This window comes from Photinus pyralis, unplaced genomic scaffold (assembly GCF_008802855.1).
Source record: "Photinus pyralis isolate 1611_PpyrPB1 unplaced genomic scaffold, Ppyr1.3 Ppyr1.4_LG4, whole genome shotgun sequence".
Taxonomy (NCBI): Eukaryota; Metazoa; Arthropoda; class Insecta; order Coleoptera; family Lampyridae; genus Photinus; species Photinus pyralis.
In genome coordinates, this window is record NW_022170511.1 from 18396501 (window position 1) to 18417721 (window position 21221).

A 21221-nucleotide genomic window follows, 5' to 3' on the forward strand; every position below is an offset into this window, starting at 1 on the left:
CAATTGTAAATGATGAGTAATATGCAAATACAGGGTGTAGCACCTAAGATCCCTCGGATCATAACTCCTTTACCAAAAGATGCAGAAAAAATTTGCTAAAATATTTTTGATCAACAGGGGCGTGCTGTATTCCAGTGGCGTATCAAACATGCATTTTTTTAAATGGAACACCCCATATTTTATTACTGATTTGGAATGTACTGGAAAAGTAATTATTTTTTCATGTAACATGTTATACGACCTAACAGTGTCGGCAGTGTATGAACTGATTAATATGGTGTTTATCCTTGGAGACTGTTACCGGAATTGTTTGCTGGCAGAACATATCCAGATCCACATGCGTTTCAAAAGGTGTTGGATAAATTTATAACTACTGGGAGTACTAATTTCACGCACACTAATATGGCGATTGTGAACATGCTGCCCCAAGAACTAGCAATTCATGATCTTCCGCCAAAACCGGCGTCTGTTTAACTCTCCTTGATCGTTTTACACTCCCAGTAGCCGTAAATCTATCCAACACCTTGTGACAGAACTATGAATTTTACAAATACAGAATTAAATTTTAATTTGAGAGTTGGGACATTTTATTTATTGCGCAGGTTATTCGATTGTTCGACTTTGCGAATAGTGTCTTTGCGTTAAAGGATTAGATTAATTTTAACGTTGAAAGCTTACCAGCCATTAGGCATTTTCTATAAGAAATAATTTGTTATTTTGAAGTAGATAAGCTGGTGTTAGGTAAGGGAGTAGTTTTGGTTGCTTTTCGTTATCCCAATATATATATTTTAGGTTTTTTCAATATTAAATTTATCAAAACAACGCGCAGTTTATTTCGTCATCTAATTCGGATCCACAAGAAGCATGTAACAACCTGTTGAAACACGCGTGGACCTGAATGTGTGCTGCCAGGATATCTCCCAGCGTACACTCGTGACACCAGCAAACAATTCCAGTAATGGTCTCCAAGAATAAACATCATATCAACAATTCCTGCTTGAGTTTGGAACATTTTTGCAACGTTGATTAAAAAACAATCATACACTGCCGTAGGGCCGTAGCCAGAGGGGGGCGAATCAGGGCGCCGCCCTGGGCCCTGGCAGATAAAATTTTCGCCTTGGCAGGAAAATAGCGATGTGATTCTAAACAAGGATAAATTGTGCAATACTCTTGTGCAGATAAAGCGCATTTTCTTTAAAACATTCATTTTGTCTTTGTAAGTACCCTCCTTCCACAATCCACTCTTGAGGTATACGGAATTATAACCGATCACGGATAAGCGGTTAAAATATCTTAACCTTGTGATATCCAATTCAAGCCATAATACATTTTTATTACTGCTGCATTGTCTGTTGGCTGATAATTTCTTAAAAGCAATGAAATAATTAATCAATGACCTTGAACTTAAACTTTAACTTTTGAAAAAATTGGCCCTGGCTATAACAATCAAGGCCCTGATAGCAACAAACCTCTGGGTACGGCCCTGCCGACTGCCGACACTTTACTGTTAATTGTGAGAATTGAACATCTTTTGTTTTATCATGGTACACTTAGGTTCAGTGTAAAATTTGTAGTTATGGCTACCCAGAGGTATAATTTGTTTAGGGGGGTGCCGTTTAAAATTTTTAATAAATATGACATTAGCGAAGGTCAATCAAAAATTTTATTTTTTCGATAAAAAAAAAAAGGTTATAAGTGAAATACTGAATTATTTTAACTATCCACGATTTGGTTCTGAGCTGAAAATTCAATCATGTACTAATTATAAGGTGGAAATATGCCTTAAAAATTCTTAGACCAATATGAACACAGCTTACACAAAATTACTAAATTTAAATTGTAATATTGAAATAGGTACTATTGGAATATTGTAAAAATTCACGATCACAAAAGTATATTTTACAGAGCGTTTAGTAGTTTTTCCTGTTTTTCATATACGGACGTACCTATACTGTACAGTACTACCACAGATTTATAGTATCTATATTTAAATCTGTGGTACTCTTTTTCAAATTGCAACGCCTAAGTGAGAAAAATTTTCCGTTTCAAAGTTTCTTATTGTAGCTTTACATTTTACAAAATTGTAGATTTGTTCCATGCAAACGAGTTATACCTATATGAATATGCAAAAAACTCAAACTTTAATTTTTTCGCATAAGATAGAAAATGCAAACGGTGTTGAAGCGGTGAAATTCCTGGGTGTCTATTTAGATCCCAAATTAAATAAATGTTGTTGTTAAAAAAATGTTGATTACGTTTCCTCTAAGATTAACCGTAACATATACGTTATGCGGAGGCTGTATGGACAGGTAAGCGTGAAAACGCTGGTTTTAGCTTACTATGGTCTAATACACTCTCACATTAACTATGCAATTTTTTGTTGGGGACACTCTCATCATTCGAAACGATTATTTGGCTTTCAACGCCGGGCTCTTCGCGCTATTACAGGTACTCCTTATAGAGCAGATATCAGGAGTAAATTCAGCCCTTTGGGTATACTCACACTCACGTTACCATGTCCGTACATATTTGCTTGTTTATTGCATGCTAAGCAACAGTCACGTTGCTATACTCTACAAAATCAAATCCACAATTACAGTACCAGGGGTGGTGAACTGGTGAGGCATCAATATATGAGATTGCAATGTAGTAGATATGGTGCTAATTATTACAGTCCTCGCTTTTTAAACAAATTACCTAGCGACGTAGTAATAAGGCTACCATCCAAAATTTTCAAAAATAAAATTAAAACATTTAAAAAAAAACAAAGTTTTTACGACATTAACGAATTTTTGAATTGTCAATGGTCTTCATCCGATTTCAATGTAAGTTAGTCATTAAATGTATTTGTCCCTTGTTTTTTATCCTTTTCTAAACTGACGTTTGTAAACAAAAAAATGTTTTTTGTCTTAACAACAATAAAGATTATTATTATTATTAAAATAGCGAAGTTCTGGCGAGATTCGAGATTACGCTGGCGACCTGGCGTTCATTTATTTTTGTATGGACGCCATATTGAATTTTTATGTCACTCGATAGAGAAAAAACTACACAATCGGCGATACCAAATACTTCATGTATTTCATTCGTAAATTAACCTTGAATTTTTGATTTGAAGTTTGCAATGTATTTCGTATATCAATACATACAATTCCGTGGGTTGCTTAAAATTGTTTAACATTGTTTGTTTATTGTCCCGGTCTCACATTAGCACTATGGAATTATCGCTATAAGAAATAGCTGACTACTGCTCGCGAGCGTTTCGCTCGAAATAGCGCTCCAAGCGGAAAAAGCGGCGCGGTCGCTTGGTGCTCGATATTCGAGCGTTTACTTAAAGTGCCCGACGCTGGAGCGCTTTTTTTCTGCCCCCGAGCGGTTTTTCCGCTCAAGCGTGTTTTTTTCGCTCCCCAGTTCCCTAGTTTTAGTGCTCGTGAGCGCTTTTAACCGCCCTCAAGCGACGTAGGATAAAGCGCCGCTCGCGAGCGTTTTTCCACTCCCGAGCTCTTTGGCCGAGCGCTGGCGATAAACCGCTTGAGCACTTTTATGTGTGCTCGGAACTCGCAAGCGGTTTCGCTTTGCAAAAAAATTGCATTATTTGCGTTCCTCCCGAGCTTGATGCAACCTGGTTTTTCACAACTACTATCATTTAATAACGAAATCATTTCACTCAACGGTACTACGTAGTACCATAGTATAGTCTTTTTCCCGCTTTTGTGAGCGCGGGAACTGTCATCAGCTTGGGTACATCCATAGAGATTGTATTTACTCTAGGTACATCACAGAGTTTTTGAAACTTTTCAGTACGTTTTCTAAAATAAAAGTCATTACATAATGAACCAAGGGAAGGTTGATACTTCATTGCATAAAGATGTGGTGCCTATTTGAGTGATCATTTTGAGGTATGTCACGAAGTCATAAAGTAACTCCATTTTACCTGTATATACACTTATGGGGTTATGGCACAGTGTGGTTATGGTATGTAAGTAGTCAATCATTTCGTCCCTTGTTGAAGTATGATTGAAATACCTACAGACCAAGGATGCTATATAATATTAAATATAGGATTGCTCGATCACCGAATTTTTTCGCCGCGTGTAGTGACGTCACTAGCGAAACCCAGACGCACCGCATGCTTTGATTTCTCGAATTGTAAACGACTTTAATTTGTATTTTAAATTATGTTAATTGTAAGAGCTCCTTCTCACGCTGCAGAGTGGAAATTTTCTTCGAAATAAAGATACGGTTATGCGGAAATCCATTCATCCTGACGAGAAATTAGCTTTATTTCTCAGATGGGTATGAACTGAAATTTATTATAAGTCTCTTCTGTATATTTTTTGGGCCAAATTTCAAAACATCGAGAGCGTAGATTACGAGATATTTTTATTATGAATGCAATTTCTTTGTTTTGTTGTTTGCTGATGATGACAGCCTTGTTGTCGAAACGCGTTCGAGGTTGTAATATATTATTGCGGTTTATTGGTGTTTTTGTTTTACTTTTGCAAATCTAGGTAGGTACGCAGGTATATCGTTCGCCCATTGGATTGCCCAGAGCTCCAAAACACGCGCTTTGCTAATAGATCTTACGGGTGGGAAGCTAAGCATGTGCTTTTATAAAATATTAGATAAACGGAGGCTGCTTTACTGAAATTTCCTTAGAAAACGCTAAACCCTTAGAAAATTGAGGAATTGTAGTTTTGCGACCTCGATACAACGCGATCTAATATCTGGATGACCGTTCGCCCTATGTAATTTGATATTAAGCGGAAGTGCGCAATAAAAAATTAGACCCCCCTCTAAGATTATTATTGGACATCCGAATACTTCAAAATGATATTTTCTGATATAGAGATCGGCAGTGGTGTATTGGTAAATTACGGTAAAGGTATACGCAAGCATACGTTTCATGGGGGGGGGGGGGGGAAAAGGGTTTAAAAAATTTTAATTTTAGTAAATTTTTACAAAACAGGTTACTTTCATAACATTTCCCAAAGGAATTCGCGTGCAAACGTAGAAGGAATAATTTTTTATCTAGTGTCATCTGCTGATCGATGTGGTAAGGGCCACAAAGGTATTATACTGACGACTGGAGTGCTAGAAACTGCCCGAGACCTCTTACAGTTTCGATAGGATTTTCAAAGGTGCCCGCCAGAAGTTACCGACGTAAAGAATAAAACGCCATATTAGTCCAAGATTTTCAGCATTATACGTATACCACCGTATATTTGCGTATTTAGCAAATTGTCATTTCCGTATACGTAAAAGAAAATCGTCTTTTAAACGTATACGACGTATACCCGCGTATACCCTCCAATACAGCACTGGAGATCGGTTGGGATGGTGGGAACCATGATTCTATAATATAGCTCCTAGAGCTCAGGCCTGGTTCATTTGCAATTTCGTCGGCTCCTTAGATATTAGAAAATGCATATTTACAACTTCGGCATCCCGCTCGCCTTTTCAAATAAATTGGTGCACACAAAATTACGAAAACGCATGAATTTAATACTTAACAATTGACGGAACTAGAGAATGCTAAAAACAACGTTGATATCTTTTTTGTCCAAATTTTATGACATAATAAGTTTTCAGAACAAATGGCACAAACATGCCATAAAAAATTAATTTATTCAATGCCTATATCTAATGAAGTGCGTAATGAGTAGGTACCTACCACGAGTTAACCAAAAGCAAAGGTGCATAAATAAATATATAAATTAGAATTAAATTGCAACATATGTGTTTCGTAAAGGGAAATTACTCGAGAGATTTGTCCCTTGTTACACTTCCATTATTTAACAACCCGCGCCCGTCCACGCTGTACGGCGCTAGAATAGATCTCTAGAGAATTTGCGGTCTAACACTAATGTGATAATAAACACTGATAACAGTTCATCGGATAACGGAGATAAATGGGGTTTGATATGATTTTCTCGTCACCGGACTTTGATAAGTCCAACCCCTCTGACAATGGACCGTCACTGTCTCTGACATGTTCATTAAACGTACCGATATGGATTAATATGACTCGTATTACTTATTGTGCTTTACCGGTTAAATTTGATGAGTTTTTCAAATCAGAAATTACTAATTTACACGCGCATGTTACCCTAATGAATAATGTCAATATTTTTTCCGTATTTCGCATCTTGTTATTCTCCAATAGGTATATTCATTCACCAAATAATATATGCTATGTTTGGTGCTATACCATAGATTATATTTACTCTTCGGCTATACGGCAGGGTCAAATTTGACTTCATTTTTCGAGCAACTTTGGAAAAATAATGTACAGATTATCAATACGCGCCAATATAATTGTGATAATTTCACAGCTAAAAATCCGACAGCTGAATACCGAACGATCCTCGAGATCTTCACGCATCCATCATTTTCACAACACCCTACCTAGCTTGTAAAATAAATTGTTTGAATCAGAATTAGTTTACTTTTACTCGAGCTATTACTCGAGGTGCCTACATGCAAAATTTCTCTTAAATATCTTAATAAACAAAAAAATTCACAGATTTCGCAATCCTTGCAACCATCGGAGACATTGGGAATGATAACCGTATAAACCTATAATGTCATAAATAACCCTTCACACGGAATAATCTTGCTCCACTCGCTCGCAAGCTCGCTCGTGTCGCAAACGTACACTTTCTGAATAGGTAATAAGCGGCGTAACATGCTTGTAATACTATCACGGGCGATGTGCGAGAATTTTCAATTCGAATTAACAAAACCCCTGCGCACTGTTAAGTAAGTACCGTATCGACAGTATCCGCGACTTTTCCTGAATCTATCGATTGCAGTCGAGTACGGTATAATCAACACTAGACGCGACACCACTTGTCTTCTTTTCTACTCGGCAAACCTGTTAAATTCATACCCATACAAAACATAAGAATTTCCAATGCTAAAAAGAGGAGTGCACATGCGCAAAACAAATTTTTTGATTCGGAATTAATTTTACTGTTATTCGAGGTGCCTCCGATTTTTAGATTTAAATCTTATAGGTAGGTAATTACTAGGTACAATTTCCATTGACTTTTGGTAAGGAATTGCAACCTCATAATACCAAATCCATGTATTAAAGGACATATTGGTGTTTGGCAGGGTAGGTATTCATCAATTGCTTTAACGGTATTATACGGTAAGTACCTAGTGGGTAAAACAAACAATGTATTTAGCAAACTATGGTTGTTATGGTGTTTCGACACTTTTTGGATTTTCCTTCACATAAACACATAATGGCAATGAAGATGACCTGTGACTTTATAATATAATCGCCTTCATTCTTCTGGGTTTTCCGAAAATAAGAATGTTGTCATTGTTATTATCTCTGAATCTGACGTCAACCATGGGTATAAGTAGTGTAAATCTTCAAAAATTGCGTGTAACGTAACGATTCCAAACAATGAATTGTAACTTGTTTATTTTTGGTATATTGGCTGTTTTATTGTTGTCTGTATTCGCAGCACCAGCTGTAAAAAAAGATACAGACAACGTAGTTGGTAAGCGATTTGGTTATTATATCAACAGCGCGTTTTTCTTACCTTTTTCAGTTGTTGATGGTCGCAAGCGCCGCGATGCTAATTACTTTGAAGCATGTGATGGATCTGCCGACGCAAATGGGCCTGGTTACCAGCGCCGTAACGGGTTCTTACGGCACCCCGTGCAACAGAACTTGCACATTTCACCCTATACCCATTTTACCCAAAGTATAAGTAGGTACATGCTTTTTTAAATTGACGATGTGTTTGTCTACGATAAATCCTGGATCAACAGGTCAAGTGTGAACAAAATGCAGATAACTGTCCCGGTACTCAGTCGTACATGTTTATTTAAATATATAATAAAACTGTTAATGTCAAAATATGCATTCAGTATTATCATTGAATAAAAACACTATGTTTTTATTCAATGGTATTATGCAATAAAAAATGAGTAGGTAGAGCTGTAGAAGTAGATATCGCTTTGGTACCATATTTGTGAGTTAGGTACATTGTGATTTAAAATAGCGGCAAAGAGTAAAATTGTTTTTTACGTCTTCCCGTACATTTTTTTGGAAATATAAGTATCTTTTATACACTTTATACTTCTACACCAAAAATTATGACAGGACATCCCGTATATATGGGAATATTTCAATTTATTGAGTGTAAATCGGAGGATTATCTACGAATAAGCACAGAGGTAATTTTATTGGAATTTGTATTTCCGTATTTGTTGTTTCGTTTTAGAGTTGTTTGTAATTGTGTAATTCATTCAATTTAGATGCTTTAATGTAATACACTTGTGGTCAAATTTGTGTATTTTATAAGACATTTATTAATGTAAAAGGAAATCAACACTTGGTGCTGATAACCAGGTTGTAGGTAATTCGAAGTATTGCACATTATTTCGGTGTGAGTTAGAACTAGTGTGTTTAGGCCTTTATGCTCTAATGCAAAACGAGTAGATCTATTCACACGTAAACGTAGCTTTCAAGTGGTTTGGAAGTGCGTTGTCAAACTTTATTGTGTCTTCAAAATGGATCTTATTATTGATATTAAATTCTTGATAAATGCAATTCAAGAATGACCTAATCACATGGTTCATGGCATATGAAAAATAGTAATTCAAAAAAATTCATTCTTTCTTTGAGTCAGATGAATCCATTTTTGACACTGATTAGTGACAACATTGCCATTTTTACATTTTCTGAGTCGAATGGTTTACCGCTACGTGTGTGTTATAACAGGAGGCTGCCGAGTTGGCGAAAACCGACTAGTGTGTTTAGGCCCTAATTGTAATGGGCCGCTTTAGTTGAAAGTTCTAGAGCAAGAGATTTTATTTATAGTGGAAGGGGAGTTTAGTTAACTGCTTAACTGCAAAACGTGGCTGGTTCCCGACGGTTAGAAAGCGTGTACGTTTCTTTACGCTATTTTTATTCGGGCAATTCGCACGATTTGATTATTTGAAGGCGTAGTTTGTCATTAAGATAATAATTTTGTGTAGAAACAAATTAACTAAAGTGGTGTGAGAAGTTTAAAGTTGTTTGTCCGCTTTGTGTAAAAAGACTGCCAAGTTGAAAAATCAAGCATTTAGTGCAACCGGTAGGCTTTTTATTAAGGTTTTCTTGTTGATTAAAATTAAAAGTTTGTACCGCTGAAGATCCACCGGCAACATTTTATTCAAGTTAATGTTGTTTGTCATTAAATAAATTTTTGTCATTGTCAATTGTGTTTATTCGAATCCGTTGTGTGATCCGGATAGAGTTTTCATGTCATATTCTTCTGTGTCAGGTGTTAATTAAATTTTGTGTAGTTAATCCTTTGCAATTCTCGCAAGTTGATCAAAGATACTCAGTCTCCCAGAACATTAATTTAGGTTAATATTGGAATTTTTCTTTGTAGCAGATGCCTGAAGTGTATAAGGAGAGTTCTATGTTTGGTGTTTTGTGGTCGGTGTAGTTGACCGCATTCCATTGCACACAGCAATCCTTTAACATGAAAATAAAGTTACCAACAAGCAAATAATACTTTTAAACAACTAAGGGCCAATCTTTCCATCTCTCGATAAATTTATTTGGCAAATAAGTAAGTACCTTGACAACGATTGGATCAACAATGGTATCCATAGAATATTATTTATTAGGAGAGTAAAGTTATTGAGAGGTGGAAAAACTAGACCTTAAACAAGTAATTTTTGATATTGTACAAATCATTTGCTCTTACAAGAGCTACTCAGGAGCTGGATGCTTGCTTATGGTGGGTTTATACAATCATTATCATTAGTTTACTAAACTGAGGGCGGTTTCGTTGGTTAGCAACGCGCAATCAATCTTTGTTTCTATTGGCTATTTTTTGTTCGGATGATTGGAAACCATTCTATTCGCATTGTGGTCACTTCTAAAATGACCCCAACGCGTTATGGGCAGAAGTTCACAACCATAACGCTGAAAAATATTTAATTTCGGTGTTTGGTCATTTAGATTCGTCCATAACGCGTTATGTGCATTTGAGCGTTTTCGATATTTGTTGCGTAACATATACAGCACTATTTATTAAGAGGTAGACATAGGGATTTAATAAGTGTATTGTTTGTCCCTAAATCTACTTTTAAAAGACAAGCGCGTTTCTGAAGGGCGCCTAATTTTATGCAACCAACATAATTTCTTAAAACAAATAAAGATCTGGTTGTCATTTGAATATTGTTGCTTTGGTTTCCATAGGCAAAGCTCTGTTCGTGTGCAATGTATTCAACTGAAGAAAAGTTGTTATTGTCAATTGGTATAGTACCAGTAGCAGTTTAAGGAGCGGAAGAGATTTATTTTCTGTGAAGCCAAAGCAACAATCCAGATTTTGTTTTAAGAAATTATTTTGGATGCATAAAATTAAGCGCCCTTCAGAAGAAATTTTGTCATTTAAAACTAGACGGGGGAAAACAATACACGTCAATCCGTATCAACTTCTTAATAAATAGGAGGACTGTAGATATTGCACTTATACATTTCGGGGATTCATTTTTATTTATATAATTAGAAAATTAATGGAAAAATATTTGAACCATAAATAAAGGGGTATAACTAGGAAGGAATATTAAGCGTATATTTTAAGAATTTATAACGGTTTGAACATGCTTATGAACATAATTGGTCGGAAATTTCGCTTTAAAAGGGAGTTAATCGACAATTTTATATTAATTTGTTTAAGTAAGCATATAATTAAAAACATGAGATTGCGTTGATTATAACTTTGCAGTAGTATTAATCTTAACCGCCAAAGCGTAAAATTATAATTAAAGGTACTTGACGGAGAGTTTACCACTAATGCGATTTTTTTTGTGTGGAAAAGTCAGCGATTTAGAAAACCGGAGTGTTGTTTACACAATTGAACAAGCGGCACACGCACCCCTCCAATTTCTTACGACCGAGTTTTTGTTCAGTTAGTGGAAATAATTTTTAATTTCTATTTGGGAAAATCATAACAGGCGGTTGAGGTATGTTAAGAATTTATATTCTGATAACGTAAGGCCGTGTTATTGTCGATTTCGAACGCGCACCGATGATCGTTCTTCCAGAATGTGACTTCAACTCCGGTTTGAAACAAGGAAGATTCTTATAATCCGCTGAAACTATCAACGTTTGCAAACTTTTATACTCTGAAGCATTCTACAGCTTTCCAATATATACGTGTCAATATTTTAAAATGGGAAAGTACGATTTCTTGCTCGAAACGTGAACAGCCATAATACATTCTGCATACCTAAGTATAAAGAATTCCAATTTGATAATATGTCGGTTGCAACGTATCGCGGTTTGTTTCAGTAACGAAAGACATCTTTAAAAAACGATGGGGTCTTATTAAGATTACCTAATGAGACGACACGCACCTATGGGTGCTTTAATGTAGTGTTTGTGTTCATGTTCACTTCTGCCACGATGCACTCTATACAATGATTGTTTAATCAATTCGAATACAGTCCGCTTGTTCCCAAAGAACATCGTCGAGTATATGGTAAAGTGTCTCTGCTGTCTCCATACGCTTCTGGCAATCGAATGCATTTTGCACCCCGTTGGTCTATTATGACATTTTACAATGTTTACTGCTATTATATTTTATAAATCACAATAGCGTTCGTACAATGAATAAAAAATAAGAAAGCTATTTTATTCTTTTGCAGATGTCCGTTTTAACGAACCTACTTAAGACCTATCTGTATCTAACAAAATTATATTAAATAAAAAGGTTTTAATATTGCTATTGCAATACGTTCTAACCTTCTGTCAAGTAATTTGAATAGCTTATCGTAGTAAAAAGTTCTAATGCTGTTTAAAATTCCGTTAGGTATAAACATTTAAAAATTCGGGTCCGATTAGAAGTTATCAATAAAACTATAATTGAACTGAATTTAAAATGATTATTAAACACCTGGCATAACCCTGGGAATTTGGCGCGGGAACTCCAGGTCGTAATTTGGGCTCGATTAATCACAAAGCTAACCATTTACAGATGAAACAAATTTATTTCACATAAATGAAACAATATTAAAGTTGAAATAAACAATGACCCTCAGCGCCAGCAGACAAATACCAAACACAAGCGATCGATTCAACAAATTAGTGAAAAGAAATAGTAATTACCTTAAAGTGTTAAAATCCGGTAATGCTGTGACAGAATTGCTTCGGAAACTTCACTTCTTTGATTGCAGTTGAATCTCGATTTAGACAACACTGGGTTCGTTGCAAATTGCAGACGTACTATTGGCTCTTTGATGGTGGAAAAAACTCTTGTTAAAGACATGCACGCGGGCTTGATCCGGCCCGCCGATAGGTTTTGTCCGGTCCGCTAACATAATTCGTAGTTAATACTTCATTCGGCCCGCCAAGTTATATTAAAAACTCGAGTCAATTAATTAATATGACTATGTTACACGTGCAGCATCTAGTGGACGCGATCCGAAGCATCCAAGACGTTTGAAAACCTCTTTGAAGTTGTATTTCTTGTTTCAGAGATATCGTCACGTCTTTTTCAGAATTTTCGTTGCGATATATACCGAGTGGGGCAATAAAACGACACGTGCTTCTGGATTGTGCAACATTTTTAAGCCATATATTGAAACAAATTAAGAGCATAAATGAAAACTTGGGTAAAAGCTGAATATGGGGATTTATTATCCACGTCTGGTAAATTTTGTATGCAAAATCGTGTCGATTTTCAGGAGTACTTATTTTTTTTTAAATGATTTTTACAAAAGCAAAAAATAGATCAAGACCTAAAGAAATAGATAATTATTGATTTCTTTAAACATACTTTTTATTTGGATTTTCAAGTATGGCCCGTGGCGCATATGAAAAATTTGGAAAAAAGGTTGCCCATGTCTGCAACGGGTACTGGGAAACCTTAAAGCATCTTTCAAGGCATGCACTAGCATTATATTTGTTAAGAGAACGTTGAGAGAATTGAAAGATGTGGAGTGATCCTATATATCAGCCAAAATTTGAGTGCGGAGAATATCATCGGTTATGCAGGTATTCATCTTACAAAATTATCCCGAACGATATTTCTAATACTCGATAACAAACTAGATTTCGGCAGGCTGCCATACACTAAAAGCGCCCGCCAATCAAAAGGCAACGAACGATCAACGTCGACTACCGAAAAAGTCACGATTCACGCCTTCTACTTCTTTATCAAAATTCATGAGTCGTCGAACGAAATTAAACACCTGTCTTTTCTTATCGGCAATGACCGGGGATAAAATTAACACAACGCAATACGAGGGCAGTCTGATAAGTACGTAGTCTACAAAAGAAAAACAAAAATTTTGGGGAAGTGGCAATTTACTTATTTAACCCGTTTGAAAAATACGTTTTCTTGAAGTCTGCAAAGTAGGCTTCCGGGGCGGCGACAATCTCCCTATTCGACTCAAATTTTTACCCGGCGTGTGACTTTTTCAAAAATAAGTCGCAGGGCAAAATCCGGAGAATACGATGGGGCAGCGGTTCGTAGCACAGCTCGAACAGTTTGGTTCGGGCGACGGCGGAGGTATGAGCCGGTTCGTTGTAATGGTGGAAGGTCACGTTTTTCTTCGCCAAAGGGGACCGTTTTTTCTACAATTCGGCGTTGAATCGACGCATTAATTCGGCATAGTAGACCCTTGTGCTCGTTTTGCTCTTTTTCAATTTTTTTTTAAATCCGCGGACACGCCTGCTTCCATACGCGGTCAAAACAAAACTACGACTACGAGTCCCATTCGACTGAAATTTTGACAGTTATAATAGCCGTCTACGATAGTAAATGTCTGTTGCGATAGTGGCGCCATCCGGCGGCGAGGCTAAGTATTTATCGAACCGACCTCGTATTTATATATGAACCTTAACTTTTTACACGTAATTCAACTTTACAATAAAATAAATAAACTGATTATTTAAATAAATCTGATTCAAAACACATAGACCTTTGATTCGAACAACATGATCGAAATTGTGTTAAGCCTACATTAGCAACCACATTTAGCGTCACAAATAAATGAAACTAAACATCTACAAGGTGACGTAGTTTACACAACAATATTTACAACAAACCAAAACCCTTAATACGCACGTCTCCACTTCCTCCACAGTACAAAGAGTGTTAGAAGTTTTAAAATCGAAGCAGGAGTTTTTTTGGAAACTTCCCTCAAGTTTAACGTTATTTCGGGGGAATATTCAAAGGCCAGAGGCACTAGATTACCATTATATCCAGTACAGATTGGATTTGGATGCACGACCAAAGTTTTTATCAAATCATATACAAGAATTGGAGCAATATTGGCAGAATTTGAAGGAATTTTTTTAAGTAACCACATTCGGCCTGATATCTGATCTTAAGATAAAAGATACGACCCCAGTTTTCTTCAAAAAAGCTGCCCAATGTCTTTTTTAGAGGGTGCCAGGAGATAAAGAATAAATACATGTAATAATAGCTGATTTATTTACTCCTTTACCAGTGGGAGTAGGAAGAGACGAGTACGTTTTGGAACGTTCCTTTTTACCTAATATAGCTGTGGTTATATCCGCTGAGGAAGGCGAATACGGAAACATTATTATAAACAAACTGGGGAACGAGTAGATACCGACCCTTGGGTACCCAAGTTATCGGATCACGGCCCGGGGTGGCTAGCGGGGGTTCAGGCCCACGCAAGTGAAGGAGGGGTTCAGATTGCCATACTCTTCCTGGTGAACAGCATTTACCATAAACCAGGGGTTGCAACCGGAACGGAAAAGAACCGGTACCGGAACCGATTGAATTTATAGGTTCCTCACCCTAACCGAACGGAAACCGTTATTCATGTATTTACGGTTTTACGATAATCGGAATCGATACCGATACCGTTATTATTAGTGCCAAAGAACCTTTTTCAGTTCCCTCTGTTTCTCTCTTTCCGGTTTCGAAGTGTTGGTGTCTTTTCTTAGTTTTACCATTATTAGTAAGAAGTACTATTGCAAGAATGTTAGGTTTAACACGAAATACAACTGAAATGAAAAATGATGGCGAGCAAAATTGGACAAATCAAAAGCATTGCTATTGGTTGGCTCCATCGATTCGTAGGAAAACTGCCGGTTTGTGTATAATCGCAATAACAAACTTTGTTTAGTTGCGTTGAACATATTTCCACGTGCAATTTGATAATAATTATATATAATGGTCTTGTACACCACTCTTCCGTGAGTACGCATCCGTAGTTACGGTTTAATTGGGCTACCGATTTTAGAAATTTCAATCCGGCCAATAAAGTAAGCGAAATTAACAATAGCTAAATAAATAAATCGCAGTAAACGTCATTCCACATAGTTGTGTGGGGTATCAAAGGAAGCGCTCTGAATTAATTTGAATTTTAAGACCAATTTTCACAAGTTGGCGGATGATGCTTAATCCTGGAGTCGTTAGTTCTCGATTACTGAATTCTAGGCATGCCACGTACTTATGATACCCATTCACTGGCATCATTTTTTCGTCCTTTGTGAACAGTTTAGCATTTATGAACAAGCAAGTTCCGAATTGGCCCAAAATACTTCGTCATATGAGAGTACTGCATTTACGCCAAAGTCTAGTTCAGGTGAATTTTTGACGTGTTTAGAAAGTCGGTGCTATTAAAACGTTGTATATAACTTTTGGAGCAGCAAATTGCAAATGTAACTGCCGTTATAGTATTGTAGGTATCCCAACGATTTTCTTGTAAACGTAAGACGTACATTTCAAATGACACATAATTGTTAACTGAAGGAAGAAGAGTGGCTCAAAACACTTTGTTTGACTTACTCGAAATAAGCATACGTACTTACTTTCTTGGCCCATCGTTTTCGTAGATAGGTGGGTATGGTAATTTTACTTCGTATCCTATAGGTAGGTAACTATAAAAAATACGATTCTTCGTAAACTTATCGGCCTACATGGGGTTAATTTACTACGAATTGTACCGCTGTACAACATGAACAAATAAGTAATAAATATTGGAGTAAAGTTTTACATAAAATCATACTTTATAGCGCAATATATCTTCCTAAATACTCGCTATCTCGCCCTTATTTTCCATTTAAGTCCGTATTCTTTAGTATAAAGTTGGGCGACTGGCCGTGTGCCAAGCTCAAACGTAAAGTCACGTTTAATATCTACGTCCTTAGGTAATATTTTGTGGCGATTCGTATGAATTCCGGCTATAAATTTTGTAGATTTTGTTAGAATTTTAAACAGTATTGTATCATGTTTTAAAGATCGTTACATTACATTTTACATCCATATTTCTTAATCTGTCGCATTAGTCGTAAGTCGCAATGTATGGTATTGGTTTCAAACCTAAAAGTTAGTATAGTATTGAAAATTTAAACTAGGGAAAGGTGTAAGTATGCCTATATAGACCACTCAAATTTGGTAGGCTCATCTTATAATCTCAACAAAGTAGACAAAAGAGTAACTATTAAATGATCTAAATCTGATTGATGGTAACTCGGAACACCAGCTCAGTCATAGGTACAAACCTCACACTGAAAGGACTGGATTCTGTACTCAATCGTATATCCCAGCTTATTATCGAAAAGGTGGAACACAAATATCACAGTTATTGAATTTGGAAAGCAAAAGAAAATTTATTAAATAATTTATGTAAGTAATGTACCTACTAAGTGTAAAATGAATTAAATATACCGAAAGAGTTCCTACATTTAGACAGAAATACCTTTAAAGCCAAAGAAATGCCATGTTCCCTTAGAACTCATCGCATAAAATCGAGCCGAAGAAAATTCCGAATCACTGTTCGCAGAGGGTAAGTATAGAGGGAAATCCGAAAAAAGAGAGGGAAACTGGGAAAACGCTAAACACACAGTTTACATCACATCTACAATATACAAAAATTAACAATCCGAGGAACTAACTCTTGAGTTTGAATAATTTAACTGACGTTAATCTAGTACAACATTTGATAGGACAAAGAATGACCAGCTCAAATAGATTTCAAAGCAACTCCACTCCCTTTCCATTTGTGAAAAATAACATTCCGGTCTCTTACATAAAGTAAATGAAATGCATTGTTATTATGTAGACCTTCTCCAGTCCAGAATGTATCTGAAAGTTCTGGATACGGTAACCTTAACCTAAAGTTGCATTTCGAGATGAATACCTACATTCAAAAAATGCACATTCATACACAAGGAATTAATGTCGCTAATCAATCTAAATGCGTTTAAACATCGAGTGAAATTAACAACTGGCCAAACAAAATAGGAGTAACATTTAAAGTGAAAAAAAAGCAAATAACAAATTCAAAGGTTACTTACCCTTAGCTACAAGTAGCTGTAGATAATACAATTCACAAAGCAAAGAATTACAATTAAAATGAAATACATTACATTTTCGAAATCGCACAAATCTTACATAAAAAGTTGGAATCACGGGTTGGAATAAATTCTATTGTATGCACTGAGTGATATAAATAATATAAGTAGGAAGTAGGAAGGATCTAGAAATAAGTAAAATGGGAAATGGTATAAAAGAGAATTATTGGCAGTCAGTCAAGAACCCAAGCTATCAGCATTCAATCAAGATTAGAATAAGATGGTAATAACGTTGTGTTTGAGATGGTGTAGGTAATTAGTATAAATTAATCTTTTGTGATACCCAAAGTGCACCACAACTGAACGCAGAAAGCAAAGTGACGATAAATTTTACCATATGAACTTGTATAAACTGAAGTAAATGGAAAATCATCAAAGCTAAATCAAGACACTATTTTCTTCATATACCTACAGATTAAGATTGTTTAAAATTGCGGATATAAAAATTGACAGCATTGTATTTTAAAAGCTATAGTGGATCTCCAACGGTGTCTATATACGCCAACGACGCGACGCCTGTAGCTTCAAATTTAAAAAAAAGTTCACTTACGATTTTCTAAGAGTCTACACAAAAATAATTAAAGTCCTCGTGTGAGATCGAAGGGACTTCAGCCCATTTTTGTGTGGCAGATCAGTATTCTATTAGCCACTTTTGACTCAACCATCAATAAAAGATCGTGTCGAAGGCTACCACATTCCCTTTGACGGTACCCACTTCCGACGTCCCGTTCACCCGCAATTCGCGTTTGAAGATTTGACTCCACCATCAGTTAGATCTTGTCGGAGGCTACCACATTTCCTTTTTCGGTGCATACTTATTACACCCACATTTTGGTGGATTTCGCTAAAAACCTTCGACAAGATAGTACTTAATTTTTGGGGTCACTTCTCATTGCTCGAGCTTCTATTGGCGATACGAGAAAGAGAGGCAGCGATTCGAGATTTACGAATCGGTAAACCACGTGACAAAATTCGCAACGGAAGGTAAAAGGTGCCCGAAGTTGACTACCTGTCGAAGACGCGCGTGCGCCTTGCAAAAGGTCGTTAATTTCGCCCCTAGGACAAAAAACAAAATTCCGCCACGCAGGAGTTATGCGCGTTTACAACATCTTTCCGACGCACCAATTTGAAAAGACCAAATCTGTAGTAGAAGATAGGAAAAAACTGAAAAACCTTCACGTTAATATACTACGCTCGAGGATGACGCCCAGATGTCGCCAACCCCACATCATGTAGCCCTGTCCCTAAGGTTGACAAATTACACGTACACCCGTTGCTTTTCTACAAGTTTTTCTACGCGCCCAAATTTGCAGCCAGCCAGCCAGCCAGTCAGCCAGCCAGCCAAAGTGAGATTAAAAGCTTTTTTTTACAAATAAATTTGCAAAAATGCGCTAAAAAGATGGAAAACACGTAAATGGAAAAATAATAATTTAAACTAAACTTGTAAATTTATATTCTTCAAAACAGTATTTAATTTTAAATTTTAATAGAAAAAGAAATTTTGAAGCGATTGTGAGGTGGTGCCTCCTAACGAAGGTATCCAAAACTAAATGCTAAATGGTCATCATTGTGGATAGGAGCGTGATGGGGTTAGCGCTGTATTTATATTTATATATAACGGCTTTCGGCAGAAAATTGAAAGTGCATTTTATATGCGATCAAACCTAGTTAGTAAATTTGGCAAAATTAATATCAACACACATATCAATTTGCCATTTTGTTTCTGTGCATAAGTAATGTAGAGCAGTGTTCCTCAACCTTTTTTTACTGGTGGCCTACTTGTGAATGTTATTTATCTCTGTGGCCGACCGCCGTGTTAGACCGGGGGGGGGGGCTGGGGGAACGGAATCCATTAGTAGCTTTATACGTGTTTTTAGACACATTTACCTTTCTCAGACTGCACAAAAATGTATAAAGTATAGGCCATTAAATGTGGAATTTCAATATTTTAAACACTTTAGAATTAGATCAAAATTAATTTGAGTTATTTTTTAGTTATCAAGGAATCATATTTTCAAGCTCATTTTGTTTTGACGCTGAAATTAAAAAAAAAAGTAATCTCTACAGAAAAATAATCCTGGTAGGCGGTGGAGGGGCGTTAGTCGTGTTAGAAAAAAATAACTCTTTCCGGTATCGCGTCTATCAATTGCATTGCGCATTTGCCATTTATAAACATTTAAATTTAAAGTTGTGATTGGGATTTATTGGTTTCTAGGAAAGGTACACTGCGATAACACAAACAACGATAAGGGGTTATTGGGTTAATAATAGTGTTCTACTGACCATCGTAAAATCGTTGCCAATAATTGGAATTATCTGTTATTAAATTAAATTAAATTAAATCAGATTAGATTAGATTAGATTAGATTAGATTAGATTAGATTAGATTAGATTAGATTAAATTAAATTAAAATCGCCAAGCGACTGGGACTAGAAAGAGAGACCGAAATTTTGTCGACGATACTGCATGCTGGTATGTTAAAACACTGCCATAAAAATGGGCCAAATTTGAGCTCGGTTAGATAATTATGTCGAACAAAAGAATGTTTACCGAAACATTGATTGTTCGATTCTACTAAAATTGGAGTAAATTCGACCTTGATTTGTGAAAACTGAAATTAGACGGAGTCGGAGGCCTCTTCAAAGTACTATAGAGAAGTACCAGCGCACAATACATTACCTTTCATACCTTCTTTCGAGGCTTACAATAACATCTCTTCAGAAAAATATTAATTATGAAAAGGGTTAAATACAAAACCAATAAACGTGTAAACAAATATAGAAAACGCGCTACTATCGCTGTAGCATGCGCAAAGCCAAATTTTCAAACTGCTTCCTTTTATTCCAAGTGTCTAGTATAAAATTTCGTTTAAATACTTTGGTAAATAAAAAAAATTGGTACTCATTTGTTTAATTTTCCAAGGCCTACCTAAAAGTGTAGGGTGCTTTTCTTTCGCGCCATCGACAAATACCGGAAATACGTAAAGAGTATATTTAAGATAAAATTAAAGCATTTTAATTAATTAATTAATTAATCTCATTTTCCCAATATTTGAGGTTTGGAACGAGATTTTAAAAAACGGTTTTCACTGGCCTCTTTGGATGTTATTTGGCTACATTTTCATAAAGAAAAGGTCATATCATTCCCTTTGATTCTTTTGAAAAATAGCCCCCTGGCGGAGAACGATTCAACTAAATTAAAGTTAAAGCGAGTTATTGCAAAAACAATTGAACGCCCCACGCCATCTTTGTTTTTGAAATAACTGTGTTTTTGTTTTTACGAAAATAATAGATAAACTGGTTCTCTTTAAAAATGTGAAAAAAGAATGTTTAGTTTATTATGCGAAATTTAAAAGAAAATGCAATTTTAAAATTTAAGATGGCAGTTACGCCCTCTGTTGGTTATTTTTAGAACTTGAAAATATTTTCCAGCGATTCTTCATGACCGATTTACCCAATAATTTTTTTTATTATTTATGTCATACTATAGGACGAACGGTTCCCGAGATATGACCGAGGAACAGTCTTATTGGGTCACCCGGTACATGTTTTACATAAGTGAAAGAATATAATTACTTTAATACTTTTCATGTATTTTACAAAAATGAACCCAGCGCAAAAAAACCCAAGTATGGGTCTAATGCCTTTTAAATAAATTTTATACGGCCTTTATTTCCTTGCGGCCCTTGAAAATTACACAATTTCAAGAGTAATGTATACTGGATACCTATCCCCTATAATAAGTGTAAAGCATTATATTGTTAGGATTCTGGTGCGCGTTTTAATATGATGATAAATGTAAGCGATTTAATAAATTAGTATCGAAATAAATGTAAACAGTAGCCGTTCCGCACATGTTAGC

General features: G+C 35.9%; 1 long non-coding RNA gene across 1 annotated transcript; it reads right to left on the reverse strand.

The window, feature by feature from the left end:
* Window positions 1-7172: 7172 nt before the first annotated feature.
* LOC116168611 lies at window positions 7173-7696 on the reverse strand. The gene is made up of 2 exons (XR_004144795.1): window positions 7560-7696; window positions 7173-7487 (listed from the first exon to the last, which is right to left on the reverse strand). It is a non-coding gene; the product is annotated as an uncharacterized LOC116168611 (long non-coding RNA).
* Between the last annotated feature and the right edge of the window lie 13525 nt (window positions 7697-21221).